This window comes from Patiria miniata, unplaced genomic scaffold (assembly GCF_015706575.1).
Source record: "Patiria miniata isolate m_02_andy unplaced genomic scaffold, ASM1570657v1 HiC_scaffold_3, whole genome shotgun sequence".
In the NCBI taxonomy this organism is placed as follows: Eukaryota; Metazoa; Echinodermata; class Asteroidea; order Valvatida; family Asterinidae; genus Patiria; species Patiria miniata.
Window position 1 is genome coordinate 30,164,414 of NW_024037069.1, and position 19,892 is coordinate 30,184,305.

The following is a 19,892-nucleotide window of genomic DNA, read 5'->3' on the forward strand; positions in this document are numbered from 1 at the left end:
CCGTGCTCCATGCCAAGGGCATTTCCCCTGAGGGCCTGAAGCTTGACAAGAAACACCACGAGTCACCAGCATTAAATCCCATCAAGAGAGCCTGTTCCCCACCAGGCCATGAAAACAGCTTAACCTGCTGGTATCGCTGACGTCATAGGACGGATGATTTGCGAGAAGGCGCTAATGCCAGTCGTGTCTCCTTGAAAGTGTTGGGACTAATAAAAGGTGGTATCGGTAACGATCTGCAGTTCAAACAGACCTTTATTTCCATCAAAACAACGGAAAAAAATGTGGCCCCAGTTTCCCTACACATAAAAAAGTACGTTTAAACCCCAGAATATGGCTTCAAACAGGAAACCATAAAACTATAAAACATAAACACTACAGAGTACAGGATTCCTTGAAAATGTCTTGGAATTACTTTGAATGAGACGGTGCCACTTTACACATGGTTTTGCTAGATGCTTTCACGAGAAAATCTAAAGTTCAACTTGTCATACACAGAAACATGGGAGCAAATATTCATTCAATGTATAGAAATGCGAAATGAGGTTTTAGAACATACACGTTTTTACACCCGCCGCATCGCAATACAGAACGTCGCCTTGGCTTTTTTTAATTGCCGATTATAATGTAAAATATGTGTGTGGTTTGTCATGTTTGGAGATTGGAGTAAAGAGAGAGGAGACAGGGGAAAGAAAAGGAATTACAGATTCCAAGAAGAGAGAGATCATTTTGAGTTGAAGCAGCATAAGGAATTCATACAACTCAACGCCGGTATCCAAACTTTTAGGCTGCGGGGAAGCCACGAACCAGGCAGCTCATGATGACATTGAGAACCCTTCACCAAGTCTGTGCATAATGTACGGTGTGTGTACATGTACGTGTTACTCAAACCACGCGTGCATGGTCAGCAAGTCACTTTTAGCGCGTGGGTCAAAATAATCTACGTGCTCCCAAAGTTGCCAGCAGAGCCCCTCATGACGCAAAGGGGGCGGTGCTTAAACATCTAGGCACAAGCGTCACTCGCAACTCTGACCCCAACGGCACGCGATCACTGGGGTGCTTTTGTTCCCACCCCTACTTTGATAATGGTCGTGTCCAAGAGAGTGACAAGTCAGCATGCAATGCGGATATACTATAGCCTAGCTCCGTGATATGCTAAACTATGCCTTTTCTGGCATGCGCGGATTACTGTTCACTGCCACAAGCCGTGCGCGTGCAATGCCTCTACGTCGTCTGTCAATCAACCTTACACCAACTGAACTGTAACAAGCCAACAAGTGGTCCGCGAAGTTCTTATAAAAAGGATCCATATTCATAACAATTTTTTAAACTCGCAATTGTTTCAAGCCAAGCTACACCACGTACCTGTTTGCCTGCGCTGCACAGTCCTCCATCATTTCTGTCCCTTTTTGCCGGTTGGATCGCTTCGATAAGTTTATCAACAGCACAGAGGATTTGCGTCAGGGCACAGCTCCAGCAAGGTTTACCCCGGACGTGTACTTCCTGACCCTTCAAATAAAGATGGAATATCTGTCCAGAATTTTAAAATAGATTTTTTTTTTATTTTTCACGTGGACGAATGTACTGCATAAAAGCGTTCTGCACGTACATGCGAGCATAACTAGACAGTGTTTATCATTGCTGTGTTGTAAACAGACTCTGTTCTTCATCGGCCGAGATCCACTGAAGTTTGGATCCATTTAGCGTCAGACGTGCCTTCACCTGCTGTTCTTTAACCCCCAATCGTTCCGTCAGTTCCCTGGAGATTTGCTGGGATCGACCACTTTTCATTTTACCCGAGGCGTCCCCGTCAAAGTGGTTCCAGAACTGACCAATAAGATTGCTGCTTTGAATAGAATTCACCTTAAAAAACGCAGGCTCTGAATATCAATCGCTTAAAACGAGGGAAAACAAGACCGGCTATCACTGCGGAGGTCTAGCATCGGGAGAAGTTGGAGCACACGCGGATTCCAAACTAATTTTGAGCGTCGGAATTTCTACCAAGTCCCAACAAGTGAGCAACACTTAAAGGTAAGAAATCACACCATGCCTCGTCCGTAGTGTTTGATGTTATAATAGTTGTGTTTTTTTTCTGCGCGCGTTTAACTGAATAGCCCTGTGACGCGGTCTGAAAAAAACCTCATCATCAGCCCGTGGGAAATCGCATCAGGAAAACGGGTTTCCTGAACTATAACTACGCGGCTCTCACTCAAATTATAGCCAATTAAGCCTCGATATATTATCTCCTATCAATGCTGGTTTTGTTGAAACTATTAGGTTTCCAATGGTATATCTACACTATACCAAACCTTATAATACTGTTTGTTGGACAGCAAGCGTAGTTCTACACATCTTACGCCTTGCACAATGTGAAATCACAGTTTCTGAATAATTTTCAGAGTTTGAGTGAACGCTGGAAGGTTTCAGTGGAAGCCATGAAACGAAACCAATACACGTTTGCAATAAATGTTTTTCTTTCTGTTGAATTACATTTGGTACAGTCATATTTAACATGGTCTCAAGTAAAAGATCACCCTGTTTACCATGTAATTCTGTGATACCAACGAAATATTGTAAAGCACGCATATTCATTGAAAGTGTTTGTTTCTCATGGCTTTAACACTATATCTACTTTTGAAAACTGAAAATGCCATGTTTGTTAATTTGGGCTTCATGAAACAGTTTATATTTTTATAGACCTAGGCCCCCTAACGTTCCATTCCAAATGCTGAACATTCGAAGTAAATTGTGCGTGTTGCCGATTTTAAATATTTATTGCACACTAATTGTGCAATAAATATTTTGTTATTTTTATTTTGTAATTTTGTGCATTACATGCACGAAATAATTAATCACAAGTACTTGTTTTCTGTATCTTTTACGTTTTATGGTGAATACATGATCAAAGCTTATTCAACATATTTTCCAAAATATCATTGCTTAAAACCAGGGTTAATCTGCCTAAAGGTTTTCGATATTCCTATAAAAGTTCCTCTATGTGGTGCGAGTTTCTTTGTAATACGAAAGCTTCGCAAAATTTAAAGGCATATATAGGATCACTTGATTTTCAGGCATTTTGTTCGTTTCCAATAATAATTCCACTCACAATCCAAAGAAGAATGTTCAAAACCTAACCTGTTGAAGTTTCAGCTCAGTAGATATTCACATTACCAGAAAACAGTGAAAACCCATGCACAACCTTTTGATCACTAAACACGATTTTGTGAATAGAACTGTTTATTTCAAATCACCTACATTTCTTGATTTCTTCGAAACGACAGCAAAGCCAGATGGAATAATTTCACGGGGTGTTTAATACCAGTGTAATGTTTAATCCAAGTAAGCTTTTGAAAATCATTTGGTAAGTTACCTTCGGGATAAATTCAAACGATCCCGTGTAAAGCAGAACAATTTTGCAACACATGAAATGGTTAAGTTGGATCATCTCCGCCTAGGCTATTTCGCATATTTACTCTCAACTAAAATAATTCGTTTTTGTATTTGAGATTTCACGAGTTTGAACAAGGGTTTGTTTTTACTGCCCATGATTTACGTGGGAAACAATAGTATTATATATGCGAAGCGGAAATGTTCCTATAGTTGCACTGTAACATTGGACTCATCCCTGGGACGACAACTGCAATGCGCACGCTCTTGTTTTACCAGAGGGGTCACCAAACAGGAAACTCTGGGTCAGTTTGCTGCAAACTATAGGCATCAGACAATCAATTAAATATCGATCACGAGTAAACATAAGTTTCTAAAAAAATCTTTGTAAATTGTATGTTTTACTCCGATGGAATTGTCGGCTTAAGTTCAATTTGGGAGGGGTGATTTCAAACCATTGCTCAACAGACTTTTAAAAGTTGGGTTGGAATTACAGTATGCTCAAACTCTCTTTTCACAACAGAGTAAAAGTAGGAACCAAACAATTTAAAGCGAAAATCACTCCGATTTTAGATTGAAAAAAGTGAAAGAAGACACTCCATAGCATTGGAAACTTGAGTGAACATTCGATCTATTTCAATGAATGAATTTCAATCTAAATCGTCTTGTCCCTACAGCTTCAGTCTCATGAAATGAATTTTCACTCAATTCGAGTGATTTTGTTTCACTCTTTAGAATTTTTACTTAGACTATTTTAAGCGACGTGCATTCTTTAAAAAAAAAATTGACATTGTGGAGTCCGCGTTCACAGAAGGCGTGTTTTGAGTTGAAGCCACAAGGCAGGAAGGACCCTTGGTCATACGGAAATCCGCCTTCGAGACCAGGTCTTGTATTCCACATGCAAAATGCGCTCAGCAATATTGCACGTGCCCACAGTGATAGCTAACCAGGTCGCACTCAGTGCGTGCTCGCAAATGACCTCTCTATCTCTACTCCACGTAAACCATGATTGATTTGTGAAACTGAAACAATGAAATCACTATCAGCTGGACTGAATTTGAATCTAGTATTTATCATTGATGATGTATTTATAAGTTGTCTCACCTTCCCTGAAAGGGCAGATTGGACAAGTGACGAAAGGTCACTTACAAGGATTTTGTACACCCTTATAGGACACCAACTTTAACTGCCAAAGTGTCGTGGTTTGCGTTTAATTATTAAGTATTGATGCCCGTGATTTAAATTAATTGTGTGATTTGACGCTGACTCCTATAATGAATAGCATGGAATAATATGTTTTATATTGTCAGAGTTCGCCCTACCGCAGAAGACAATTGAAAAATTTAAAGATGCACACCCTGTGATCTTCAGAAAAAAAGATGTTTTTTTTCTCCTAACGCTGATTTTTTTTTCTCCCAACGAATTTAACAAAAAATCTACTATATTCCGATTTTGGGCGTCTGCGACCCTCTGAAAAAAGGACTTTCGTTTTGCGCACAAAATATGAACCCAACCTGCGAAAGCCGAATTATTGTCTGGCAGCCAATGATTTGAATTTTGTGAAGAAATAAGTCAATAACTAAACGTCGGTGGAACGCATCCATCTTTAATAAAGGTGCTGCTGGAATACAGTAATATATCTACGAACAGGTTGTGAGAACCAAAACTAACTGAAACTAAACTTTGGAAGCAAAGTATTAACAAACACAAGTTTTATCATCATGGAATTGAAACAACATAATTTTATCGTCTGAGATAAACTTACAATGAATATGTGGAATGGCTTTTAAACGATGATCTTTAATTTGCCTGAAATTGTTTGCAGAAATCCTTCGAACCCAAATAGCAACTTACGAAGAAAATAGGTGCAGGGTAAAGTTTTGCTGCCGTATATCCACTCTTTTGTTGAGAATTAAGCACTCAAGGAAGTCAGTTTAATATAAATTAACTATGTGCTCTCTTATTTTTGTTACATTTTTATCGAAAAACAAAGAGGCCCGAAACAGAAACCAAAAGTGCGGGAAGAAACCCCCTAAATTTTCCCGCGAAAGAAATTTATTTAAAAAAAACCTATTCGCAGATGAAATCTGATCTTCCCGGAAAAACGTGTAGTTGGCCCCACGGCAAGAGACATTTGCGTTCAATTACTGGGTTAAACGGAGAGGGACCACAAGGGGTCTGTGGGGGACTTCACGGGAACTCAGACGATTCATTAGTGTCATATTTTGATGGAAAATATTCCTTTACATGGAAAAGCAGGAAGAGATTTAGGTCCATTATAACTGTATTTTTTTAGGTTCCCTTTCGAACAAACTTCTTAGCTTCTTTACCCATCATTTTTGTACCGTTTTGGTGGGGGTCTACCCGATGTGAGTCCCCAATACCCTCTAAATTCCAAAGAGTGAAATTAGGGACTAGACGTTTTAGAATGAAAATCACTCTCATTTTCGATTGAAATAGTCTGAAAAATGAACCACTTCAGTCGAAGCTCGAGTGAAAACTCGATCTTTACGATTGAAGAAATTTCACTCTAAAACGTCTAGTCCCTAGTTTCCGACTGTGGGAGTGAATCTTCACTCGAATGGAGTGAATTTTCACTCTTTTGAAGTTAGACAGTACCGATGTTCCCTGAAATCCTTAGGATATAGGGTTAGGGTTAGGGCTAGGGTTAGGGTAAGGGTGAGGATTTCGGGGAACATCGGTATTGGGGAACATCGGTATTGGGGAACATAGGTATGCACCCGTTTTGGTGCACTGTGCACCCAATAAGGAAACTATTCCAGAAAAAAACTACGTAAAATCAACTCAATCATTTAATTAAATGAATAAGCAATTCATTCCCCAACAGAAGGAAAACTGCACAAACAATCAAAATATTACTGATTTTGCTTGTACTATCTTTAAAAACAAAATGGTTAGGATATAAGAGAAGATATCATGAAAATACTTGAGGTAAACATTCAAACTGAAACTTTTCGTGATTTCAATAAATTCACTTTCGCTCCAAAATGAAACACAATTTCCTCACTTCGGGTATCCCTATTCAACCAGATCAAAAATCCTTGAATTCAGTACGAAAACAATAATCAAGAGATGATTCTTCAACATCTGTTTGCCAGAACCATCCTCAGCCTTGCGTGAAATCGAAGAGGTTTTCCTGGAGCCAGGTTTATTCCCCCAGCATATTTTGTTTTGCGAAATTCTGGCTACCAACAAGGAACGTGTCGGAACGTGTCTGAGTGGCGTAGCTCGTGCCTGCCGTGCATGCAGCGCGCCGCTCGGCACACGACACTGGCGCGCGGTACGGCCACAGAGACCTCGGCCCGGGCCCGAGGCGGGCCCCGAGAAACCACCTGCTGAGCCGAACCGTGCATACATTGATATGTAAACAATTCCTGGTACACGTACCTGGTAGTGTCTGGTACTGGTAGAAAAGACCGTTATTACCTACCAGTTCACCGTTCTGCGCGTGCGCAGTGCTGGAGTGCACATCACCGAGTGTTACATGTTAACTAAGAAATGTAAACCAGCATCTAATTCTCAAAGCAGTAAGTAGCAAATGAAGATTAGCTTAATCTAAGTTGTTATTTATTGTTCAAGTCAAGACAAGAAATGGTAGGCTAATCCCTATGTTTATGGTATCGCTTGTTTATTTTAAAAGCAATCAGACGAGGTAGACGTGTTTTAAGGCCATCTGTTTGTATCCGTGTCAATTCGAAGATCACTGGAAATGTTATCAGCATTCCACCTTATCTTCTCTCCTTTTCAATTTTCCCTCAGGCTGAGTGGACTCGTCCGAACGTCTGCGCATGAGCAATGGCTTCAGTCGCCGTCACGGCAAACTTACTTGGGATTGGTCGAGACCACGGACTTTTGTCAAGAACCTTGTTGGTTCCCTCACCTCAGGTGACAACGCCTATCAGCCCAGGTGGTATGACGACGGTAAGCCGTAATGGATCCGTTCGCGACCACCATACGACCACGAGCTATTCTGTGCCATCACCCAGCCCAGCACTGCGGGAGAGTTTCACCTTCACACGAGCCACGACGAGTCCGGAGGATAGGAAAGATCTGGGTCAGTTGCTGGGTGTGGAGGATGATCAAACAAGAGCTGTGGCACCAAAGTTGGTGGATTGAGCATCAAGACACAGCAGCAAACCACTGAGAACTGCCTGCTGTCTCCTGTATCACCACATTCAATACTGAGTAGTCCTGCGATTCTCCCTACCGAAACATCCAACATTGAGCCGGCTGCAAGAATGCAGCATTCTCCTCACGTCACCTGGACTTTTCCCACCGTGGTCAACTCGTCTCCAGCCACGCAGGGTCTGTCCGAGCTCCAGAATAACGCCACTTTCACCATCCATCCAAGAAGCCAAAATGTGTTCTGCAATGTCCGGCAGGCTGGCTTCGCACCGCTGATTGAACGAGCCGGAGGACCGCCCAAAGTCATCCGTCGCATGTTCACCAACAGCCGCGAGCGGTGGAGGCAACAGAACGTCAACTCGGGGTTCTCGGAGCTTCGGAAGATGCTCCCCACGCACCCAATCGACAAGAAGCTCAGTAAGAATGAGATCCTCCGGCTGGCCATCCGATACATCAATTTTCTTGAGGATCTCAGAGATGAGCAGATTGCGGAGGATGCGGCGGCGGCCAGAGCCGAAGGGGACATGGACTCAGTGGAATGCTCACCAACTCGCACCTACTGCAAGGAGGAGAGAGTAACCGTCTCACCTCCAACAATCTCCGTCCACAACACTGACACTACTATCTGCCGTCAGACGATGCGTCCACGAGACAGCCGGAGCTCATCGGAGAGCGGCATTGGGGACACGGAGAGTCTCTGCGGGAGTGCCGGCAGTGGTTGTGACAGCCACGGCAGCGTGTACTTCAGTGACGATAACGTGGGATCAGTCGATTCCTCTGCTTGGTTCTCCTCCCCTGGAAGTAACCAGAGTATGTAAGAATCCCACCCTGCCATAATTGCATGATTTTCTGCAGATCGGTTGTATAAACAAGATTGGTGCGTTTGACTTAAATATGCTCTAGAACTTCCCAAGATTGCAATTATACAAGTTTGTAAGTCTGTCGTGTAGTATACATTCCTTAAAAGCCATACACAGTTGTGAACATAATTCACAGGGATATCTTAACGAATATGAATGAAGTAATCTGTTATTATCACTGCGCTCAAATTTTGGCTTTAACAAATGAAACGTCCAATTAATGGTTCATGTACTATGTACATGATAGATATGGCTCATTTGTGACTTAATGTTGGGCCTACATAATTATAAATAGAACTGACGTCAGGAACCTTGTCGTGTTGTGTGTTCATGTAACTAATGAGATTGTGTTTTTAATGTTAAAGCCCATTTATTTTGTCTAGCCCTGCCTATAAATAGGTGGAAAACATTCATTGGAATTTCCTAGGTGTAATGGTAAATTAACTTCCGTGAGAGACTGGTGTATTTTTGTGCATAGAGTTGAAGAGTTCGTATATAAGAAGACAGACTTTCCTCACGCAGATGTGATTAAAACAAAACAACAGGTTGACATTTTGGCCCGACACGGAAATAGAAATGTGTTTGGGGCAAAACATTCCAATCAGCTAATACCGTATTGGGGCGAATATTTCCATCTTTAATTAGATATATTCCTAATTCTGCCACAATACTTGTATTTCTGTATTTTTTCAAAATTGAAGATCATTCTGAATTTCTGATTGCTATTAAGTGCCGGACCTTCTGCGCATGAGCGGAACCGTGGCCTTAGGAAGCGATAATGTTTTACTATCTCGTGAGTTTGCAAGATGAATTTAAATCAAGTCGTATCTGTTGCAGACATTTTGATGTATATGGGAATTCCTAAGAAAAGATCTGTTAATTAAGAAATATTTTTATGTGTTTTACCGTCCAGTTTTTGAAATTATTGACGCCCGTGGGTGGTGTTTTTTGTACAGTATTTCATACAAGAAAATCGTTGGAAATAATATGTGTTATAGTAGGCCTACGATTGATTTGTTGTGAAATTACATTGTGTTAATGTGGCTGAACAAACAAACAAACACCAGTACGTAAATTTGAATGATGAAACCGTGGTCCAAATATTGTCGTGATTAGCGCGCACACTTATAGAACTGAGACATAATTTTCCACTTTGCCTTTAAGAAAGATCCTGCCAGGATAGGACCAGAACAAGGTCCATCCAGCAGTGTTGTAGTCGAGTCCATCACAAGTCATTGCAAGTCCCCACAAGGCCATCACATGTCCTCACAAGTCCATCACAAGTCCTCGCAAGTCCCCACAAGTCCTCAAATGTCCTCACAAGTCCTCACAAGTCCATCACAAGTCCATGCAAGTCCTCACAAGTCCTCACAAGTCCATCACAATTCCTTACAAGTCCATCACAATTCCATCACATGTCCTCACAAGTCCCTGCAAGTCCTCGTAAGTCCATCACAAGTCACACATGCAGTCCCAATGCAAGTCACAAGTATTTCAAATGATCCAATTGGCCAGGTCCGAATCACATGGCTACGGGCGGGAATAACACAAGAGTCTATGGCAAGTGGCTGCAGCCGCTAGCCATGGCTTCCACATAGTGTGTGTTTATTCCCGGCCGTAGCCTATAGTGATTCGGACATGTTGCTTAGGACTGGAGTTGTGAATGGACTTTTTGATTTACCTGTGATGGGACTCGTGATGGGCGTGTGATGGGTTCGACTACGACACTTCCACCCAGTTTATAGTAAGCAGTTTGTAGCAGTTTGTATTTCACACGCTTGTACATCAGGTTTTATAGACTTCCATAAGGAAAGAGCATATCGAATGGCGAACGAAACATCGGAGAAGGGCAACAGATTTTACAGTTTTGACAATTGGCATTTGTTACTTGCATAAACACTTTCTGGCGACACATTATTGGGTAATTCCGTGAGTGACAAGTACACCAGGAGTTGAGCCCTTACTGCCCTCAATGCCGAAAAGGTCGCCAAATTATAATTATGGATTTAGTGTCCACACTTGGTTTGTAAATCTGTCTCCACCAGACATGGAAATCAGTTCTATCCGGGTCTAGGTACCATCCACAGACATGCATTTGCTATTCACCTTGTACACCTAATTGCCCGACATATGCAAATGTAATATTACTTGGGTCCCTCTGGGGTGCATGCGATTGACTTCAAAGACCATCTGTGTGGAAAACCTACAGGTTTTTTTTCTCGACTAAGTTGTATATTATTCCTGCAAGAATCTCAAAGTTTGCAGGAGGTATACTTGGCAAGTGCGCGCGAAGCTTTACCCTTTATTTCCGTAGGTCGTAGATCTGTCACGAATTGACCGAGGCAAAGCGACCACATTTGACCTTTTAGCTGGAAACTCAACTGTGTAAATTGTGAGCTTAGTAGAGAAAGTGTACCAGCACCACAGTGATCCAACCGACCTGAAATGACCCTTAATTCTCCTGATGTTGGCTGGGGAGAAAGAAAAAACTGAAGTAGGCACGCTTATTAACAAATCTGCTAAACTTGCAGAACCCGGTCGGGTTGAGATTGCTAAGGGGTGTGGCACGCGCTAAGCTTGCAGCGACCGTGCAGGTTCTACCGAGGCTAGCACGTGCCTGATAGATTTACCAACCCCCATCAAAAAAATTGTTTATTCGGCCGTATTCAGTCTGGTCCACAGCATCTCCTTCACTTGGTACATTCCACGCGTGAAGGGATACAGGGTACCTTACATCGACCACGCCCTTAGGTCAGGGGTCACGCACGCGCACTTCTCAAGCTTATCATGTTGGGTTGTTCTATAAACATCTATAATGTTCGTGTTCTGGATAGTTTCTATACCTGCCACTAGCATCGTGAGCGCATATCCTACTCCTGCATCTGTTTCCAGGTCGCTGTGAAAAATAGCAATGACTTGTTACACGTGCCATAAATTCTGACTTTTTGAGGACATTTCTGGCAGGTTTTTTTTTTTACTTACGTTCAAAATAACTTGGTCAAAACAATTAAAAGTGATGCTTACGCCATGCTAACGCCTGATGTTTAGATTGACGCCCTTACCCTGATGTAGCAATTAAGTACACGATTTGGACAGTTGCGATTTCAAAGGAAAACCGTCCAGAAGTGTTCACGAACTTCAAAAGCATTCAAGTTGTTATAAGATGTTTCAATTAAGATGAGAATTTTTCTTCTTAACTTTTTTAAATTGAAGAAAGGCGCTGCATATGCGGAGAAAGGGTGTGGGCTTGCAAGTACATTTAATTATTTTGTTAATCAATTTTATTAATTTTTTTCTTAGGCTTAGGCCTATTCGATTTGTTTCAAAATCATTGAACCTCATGTCCGTCCACTGATTGTAAGACTGAGGGTTTGTACGTGTATCAACACAACACACTTGTGATTTAGTTATGCGCCTATCAATTCCCCCCTCCTGTGACAAATTCCCACCCCTCGGGCAAAATTTAAGTGACAATCTCCGACAAACATGCGTTGGGCGCACTAGTGATTGCCTTTCCATGTTGTACACCAATGGTAACAATGTTTTTGAGTGACCAAAATCCCCACCCTGGGGGCATGAAAACATAGCCAAATCCCGACATCGGACCGGGGGCAACGCGAGGGGGAGGAGAGTCTGCTGGGGGAAACTTTGATAGGCGCATTATAGAGTAGTAACCGTCCATTGGTTCGAAGTATGAAGCAAAATCCATTTTTTTTAAGAACTAACCATAACTGGTTAGGGTAGATTATGGGCTTGTTTACTTGAATATAGGCCTACCTATGGAAAACATGGTATTTTTTTTTTATTTACTTACTACATACCTTAATAATTTTAGTTAAATGCTGTGCCTGGAAGATATATCAGGCTTATTGTAGAGTAATTACTGTCTATTTTCTATGCAAATGCTTTGTACAGTATTGATAGTATTAGCTATGGACATTTATACCAGAATATTCTTAATTGAGGAGGATTGTTTATTTTGGTGAGACAGCAAATTCAAAGCGGAAATTTACAAACTCTAAGATCCGGGTTTTTGTTTGTCTGAATCTGGCTTTTATTTTTATAAGTGAAGTAAAGAGAATAGGCAAACATGACTGTACGTTTGGCACTTTGGAACAACTTTCAATGCTTTTCAAGTTGTAACTGTGGTGAAAAGATAATTGGTATACCAAATGAAAGGGATTTGATTGACTTAAGTCAGTCGTTTGAAAATGAAGGAAAAACTTTCTACCACAACTTGTAATTCATGAGATAAGTGAAAGAAAGATTTACCTTTCGACTTAGGTTGGAAATGAACGAGATCTGAAGACTATATTGTGAATTCGTGGAAACGTGTAACGCGGATGTAAAGCGTATCCTGTTTGGTGATGTATTTTTGTTCTGTATTGCATGATCATGCGAACAGATGTTTTTGTGCTGGGCTGTGCTATATGTTAATTTTTCCTAGTGAGTAATACAAACAGAAATTATAATGTAGAGAGAAAAAGTATTATTTTATATTCTATCTGATTTCTTTTTTGTTTTGGGCTGGACCCATTCTGTTAGAGTTGATTTCTGTTATTTTAAAATTTAGAATTATAGGTATCGTATAGTAAATAAGTAGCAATATTTCGTTTGGTTTCATAGAATGTATACTTTCGTCGATTGCTTTGTATATTGCTCAGATAAATTGTTTTATCTTTCCGAGGCACGATAACTTCTTTCATTGGAGGATGCATCTTCATCTTAGTTCTAAAACTGTTCAGCCTTTTTTTTTTAATTTACTGATTGAATGGCTGCACTTGTCAAATTCTTGTTATACACTTGTGCGCATGCTTAGAATTACGTAACCAAGTCGAACAGTGTCGATGTCTGCTGCCACCTACGTTTGAAGTCTGCTCGTGAGTTGGTCTCTCGCCATATATTTTTGTACATAAGTCATACTTTTCCGATTTTTGTAATATATTTTGATATTATGCTGTTAGTATTTCGTCCATTTTACATTCCTGTTAAAATAGTACGTTACGATATCTAGTCCGCCCGCTTTCACATTTGCCTGTACATACTATAGATGCCTTTCATGCAGCCTGCTGTACATTCCATAATCGTATCAATTAATGTTACAGACAGTAATGAATTTGACTTAATTTGTATTGAAAAAAATAAACAGAATACACGAAGTTTGTGATGTAACGAGAGTTTTCATGAGTTTGTTTCTGCATTCAATAGGGGACGTTGAACAATAGAGGACAATAGGGTCCCCAATTCCCAAAGGTCCCCTATTTGGCGATCGTGTACAAAACATATGTGAGGTCTTCCTTAAAAGTTAAAGTACAAACAAAAGAGTGACAATAGGGGCCCCCGATTGCAGGCAAAAGCGTTGGTTTTGTTTGATTTGTTATGCCTTTATACTTTTTTATGCTGGCAGATATCGCATAATTACATCAAGACAAAAGCACAGGGCACCTTATTAAAGATACACCTCAACCCGGCTATTTTGAAATTTCAGATTTCGCATGCCACAAATACACGTGATATTCATCCAAGCATATTAGGAGGTTCCCTTTAATCAAAAACCTTCACTCTGCCCCAACCGGATACACTACACAAACCTACCCATAACCCATTTGTAAAACCCCCCCCCCCCCAACCGTTTATAATATTCTCAAGCTGGGAATGGTTGCAATCAACATGTGAAAATAACAAACGTTCAAAAATGGTTTAACCTTATAAGTTATAGGAAGACGCCAAAAGGTTTCCTGAGAACTAGAACGTGTCTCCCAATCAGTGGCACACCCAGGATTTGGCTGGGGGGGGGGTTAAAAAAAAATCCACATTTTTTTAGAAATTGATTTTGTTTTTTTAAATGTTGCCCAAAATTTTTGGCCGCAGACATTTTTTTTTTTTGGGGGGGGGGGACTATTTTGACGTTGGTGGCGCCATTTACACCCCTATTTATATTATACTACTTGAAAATAGGCCACATACATATCAAATCATGGGACTAAAAAAATACATTTTCATATTCTAGAGTCTTGTGAACTGGGCGTCAAGCCTCCCTTAAATGCTCTCTACTTAAGGTTGGGTAAGAATGCAAAATCCATTGAGAGACAGCAGGTGACAGAGAACGCTTTTAGAGCAGACACTGATGCTCGTGCGAAGACGAGAAAGTTAAACTAAAATTTGCCCCTCGCCCTAGAAGTGTCTTCTTTATTAGTAATTGAAAAAGAACAGGAATATAGATGACTAATCTTTAAATGGGTGCTACTAATTCCCTTCACCCTACAGATTTATGAAATATGAATTAAGGAGAAAAAGAGCACCCCATCGTCAAATGAGAGCCATTCCCGCCCCCCCCCCACACTTTTCGAATTTGCAGCAGCCAGCTGACCTTTCGGCCCCCTGACAATTTCGATTCTGGATCTGCCCTTGTGGTGCCCCTCTTAATGCTGGTGCCCCCCCCCTCCTCCCCGCGCCCGGCTTCCCCCCCCCCCCCCCCCCCCATTGAAAAAAATCCTGGCTACGCAGGCGCGGATCCGGGGAGGGGGGGTTCGGGGTCAACCCCCCCCCCCCCAGCTCTGTCAAAAATTTGTTTTTTCCACTGGAAATGTAAAAAAAAAATTATAACCCCCCCCCTGCTCTGACACCCCAAAACAATTATACTGGTATTAATATACGTCTGTGCACAAAATACGGACAGAGCCTGCTGGGTTACGGGGGTATTTGTACAATATCCTGTAATATTGTGTTAATTATCGTTGGCTTTGAACAGCGCCCCCATTGAAAGTATGGTACGAGCCCCCTTGGATTAATGGTCGTACTGTACACCCCGTGACGTGCTGTCATTTAGAAGAAATCAAGAAATGTAGGTGATTTCCAACGATCAGTCAATAGACTGATCGTTGGGAAAGAAAAGGAGTTCTGTTCACGAAATCGTGTTTAATGATCAAAAGTTTGTACATGGTTTTCAACTGTGTTATTTTCTGGAAAAGTGTAATATCCACCAAGCTGACGCTTCGACAGGTTAGGTTTTGAACATTCGTCTTTGGATTTTGAGTGGGGTTGTTATTGAAAACGAACAAAATGCATGAAAAGCAAAATGATTCTATATACCTTTAATGAATAGGCTACGTGCAAAGCGAAAAGGCCTTGATCTTAACTGCAGTCTTAAGACGGATTGCCGTGGGCTAGAGACGAAGTTGATGTATGGCCCGTGTACAACACAATGCACTAGGGAGTTGAACGTTGGGAGTATTTACAAAGTTATTTTTGCTGGCAGTCTCGACCGACGTGTCTTTGTGTATTACTTCTAAAACAAAATCTGGAATGAAAAATGAAAAACCGGTATCTGAAAGGCAAGCCTTGAGAAGTAATTCAATTAAATATGAAAATCGATGTCGCTTGACCCTTTTCTTACTGGGCGTTGTCGCCCAGGACCGTTTTATCAGTAAGGTCATTACGCTCACAAAAAAAAACACAGATTCAGTAGGCTATTTGAACAATCTCTGATTTCGTTTGCCATCCATGCTTCGTATGTGTAGTGCACATCAGTTCTTTAATATTATTATTCATCCAATCGAACATATTTAGTGTGTCAAGTGAAGATGAAGACGAATACAGAAGACCGTGATGGAAAGAAGTGAGTCAACACTGAGTTACTCTGGAATCTAAAATCTACCCCTTTTTTGCTCATTTTCGTTTATATTTTGTATTCAATTGTCCTTATGTTTTATTTGTTTATTTGTTGGGTTGTTAAAGATTTCGTTCAATAATAACAAGCCTGGTGGAAAACATAAACATTGTTAATATCAGAACTGACCAATGTTTTGCTGAAAACAAAGGCCAGCAATTATTTTCAGAATTGGGACAGCCCATCAAAATAAGTTTGCTTTACTCATTGATTTGAATCTTTTTTGTATTTTTGTTTTGTAAGATCCCGACCGGCCGGCCATAGGCGGGGTCACGTCTAGAGAATTAAACAAACCCAATAATGGACGTCAATGTCTCTACGGGGAGAACCATTTTGACAGCTCGAGCTGAAATGATGCAGCATCCAGTAATCCAGTTTGACTTTCAGAACACTTGTCATAGCGTCCGAAGTGACGAAACGAGAAGTTGCCTTTTATTAGTGTTGTTGTTAGAGAAATTATGGGGATTGACGTGGTCCAGACTGTTGTGATTAAAACGCATGGGCGATATTTTTGTTATGCACCGATGAGGCCCTACCCATGAGAGCCAATGTTGAGTGGGGAGATATAAAGCTAGTGCTGCACACATGTTGCCAGGGACCTAAACGTTAAGAAGGGGGTACAGGAATGGAGATAAGGGCATTTCGAAACCCGAGCGCCTGTGGTGCGTGGGCTAGCGTTTCCTTGCGCCCATAATACAAACAGGAACAGCCAATCAGCGCGCTAATTCGGGCAAGAATTGAAAAATTGGCGGTTACGGAAAGCACGTCACAACGCGAGGTTTTGTGCTGTTGGTCGGTGCTCTTTAAGGGGACGAACAGGTCTTGAAGGAATATCTTCCATACACTCTCAGTCATGCCCATAACATTGCATGGCTACAGCAGTTGTTGCCAAGTTAAAGGGAAAATACAACATTTGCAAACATCAAAAAATAAAACTACCAAATCATTTTGAAATACCTTGCTGGACTGTTAGTGAATGACAGTGTAAAGCATCCTGTAAAATCATGGCACCTGGTATACTGTCATTTTCAAGAAAAGTGGTATTTTTGTATCAATTTCCAACGCTGATCGGCCGATCAGCGTTAGAAAAAAACTAGCTTTTTTTCAAATACTGGCCCCAATTGACCATCGCACTTGTTTGCAATCGATTACACACCTATGAACGGGTACAAGCCAGCTAGACTGGTTCCCTGACCTTACAATTCCCCAATGTATGTAAACTGCTCTGTTTCTTCTTAAATGGAGTCAGGGAACCAGACTACAGGAAAATTATTGTTTTTCTTGGTTTTTATAGCATTTGTGAACCCAAAACCTCAAAAAAGTCAGTGTAACTATATTTGCTATATATTTCCAACCCCCAATTCCATCCATTTCTGAAAATTACAGCAAAAGCAAATGATGTATATTCCCTTTAAAGACTTGAAGGCATTAAAGGATCATTTGCTTTTCATGCATTTTGTTGGTTTCCAATAATAGCACCACTAAATATACAAAGAAGAATGTTCAGAACTTAACCTAATCACTTCAATTAGTAGTACATGGAGGTACAGGCCGGGTGCGCATTTGTATGTTCCAACACAGAGAGTACAATCTGCGCGCCTGTCCGCCAATGCGATTCCCTATGTCATAGTATACAATTTCAACGGCGGATCCGGGGGGGGGGACGCACAGGGGGGGGGGGCATGCCCCCCCCCCCCAAAAAAAACAACCACGTACCCAATTTAGGCCTATGTCTTTAAAGTAACGTCGCAAAAAATAGGCAGCCACTGCGAACACCACCATCTTTTGCTACAAAAAAAAGAGGTCAGAAATTGCCTCAGATCGCACCACAGAGCAAAAAAATGTCAGGGCCTTAAGTGCAGCGGGCCCCGAACCCCACGCCGTAAATTTTTAGATCAACTTTTTTTGGGGGGGAACTACATTTTTTTAACCCCCACGTCACAACGTGAGGTTTTGTGCTGTTGGTCAGCAGCAAGGCTTAGGGTGCCACCTCGTTTCCTCCCTTTTATGGTGCTTGATCCTTCGCGTTATACTGTATGGATGGACAGGGAAGGAGGTGTGTGGGCCGGGAAACCTGAGAGCCCAGAAGAGTCCTAGATTGGGAGTCGGTAATGGGCTCATTCAGTGAGTTCCTATATTAAGTCCGACTCCTGAATGCTTGGTCAACACCACATAACTTTGTGCTTTTATTCATCCCCTCTTTTCCCTTTCGCAAGATTAAGGTACCGGTATTTTAAAAACGAAAAGGTTGTCGTCAATCAATACAAATCGAAACCTAACTCAGCTGTTTTACATAATTTCAACTTCAATATTTCTGCTTATGAATATTATGGTTTATAAGGAGCATGGATAATAATTTTTTTGCTTATGATTATTTGTCTATGGCCAAGTAGATCAATCACAGCACTCAAGGCTTCCATCACTAAACAGGCTAACACAATTGTTGTTTCCTATAATTTAGAAAGAGTCCAGTTAGGATTTGAACTTTTCATTTTACAGTTAATTATGTTTTGGCGACCGGATACCTGTCTCGTTTATCTCCCCTTAAATTTGTACTTATACCGTACAGTGTGTCGATCAGTTTGTTCGTCAGTCCGTCTGTTTCTTTGTATTACCAGTACCATACTCGGTGGATTGGTGGAAGAGGTAAGAAGAGGTTTAATAAGTTGGTCTCGATTTTTCGCTGCCCTGGAGTTTTCCAAATTGATGTTTTTCATCACTTCTGACAATACTTGCAGGCTGTTCCTCTCTGCTTTTTGCATTGACAGGGTTTTGGAGGGCTGGCACCCCAGGCTCTGGTCTGATGAGCGACGTGGTACTCGTATACGCCTTGGTTCAAGCCAAACTACCTTGACTTTTTGTCCTAGTAGCTGAGTCACTGGATTTGATTGGGCAAAATAGTTCTTGATAATTTGCATACATCCCTTTCAGTGTCCGACCATATTGGTGGTGAAACGGGGACACATGACCTAGAACAGGTTCACACGTAGGCCTGCTAGGCCCAACTAGATCATTGGTCCCAACTTTAGTTGGGAGGGTCCCAACCTGAGTTGGGGCCGTCCCAACTCGTGAATTGTGTAACTGGACTACATATACTGGGATGGTCTGAGCTTAAATTGGGACCTTGGCCTAAATCGGGGCGTAACAGACCTGCCAAGGAGACGCACGTGCAGATGATCGCGGGGAGACGTGCATGCCTGAGGATTGGGAAACGGGACCGATATTATGCCAAACATTTGAATTCTGGATTTTGATATCAGAAGGAAGAAATAGCAGGCAGAAATCACGGGGAATCTAAAACTGTGTGTCATAGAGATCATATTTTGAGCGAATTTGGTAGGTGTACACATGTATACGATGTCATTGTCATGGAACAAATATTAGCAATATGGTGAAGAAATTTAGAAGCTTTACCGCAGTGTAAAAATTAAAGGCATGTAGGACCATTTGCATTTATCCAATTGTAACCTAGCGAAGTATTATCAAAATGCTTACTTGGATTAAAGATCGTGATGGTAGGCCTACTGAACATCTCGTGAAATTAGTCCGTCTGGCTTGCTGTCATTTTGAAGATATCAAGAAAATGTAGGCTATTTCCAATGATCAGTCAATTGACTCATTTTTGGAAATAAAGAGTGCTATTGACAAAATGTATTTCGTGATCAAACGGTTGTGCATGGTTTTTTCACTGTTTTCTCAAAATGTTTAATATCCACTGAGCTGCAACTTCAACAGGTTAGGTTTTGAACATTCTTCTTTGGATTTTAAGCGGTGGTATTATTGGAAACGAGGAAGTAAATTGCACGAAAAGCAAATGTTTATTGTGCCTCTAT

At 41.3% G+C, this 19,892-nt stretch overlaps 1 pseudogene; it reads left to right on the forward strand.

Moving 5' to 3' along the window:
- The first annotated feature begins 1,155 nt into the window (after nt 1–1,155).
- Nucleotides 1,156–9,663, forward strand: LOC119738133 (annotated as a pseudogene).
- The last annotated feature ends 10,229 nt before the right edge of the window (nt 9,664–19,892 follow it).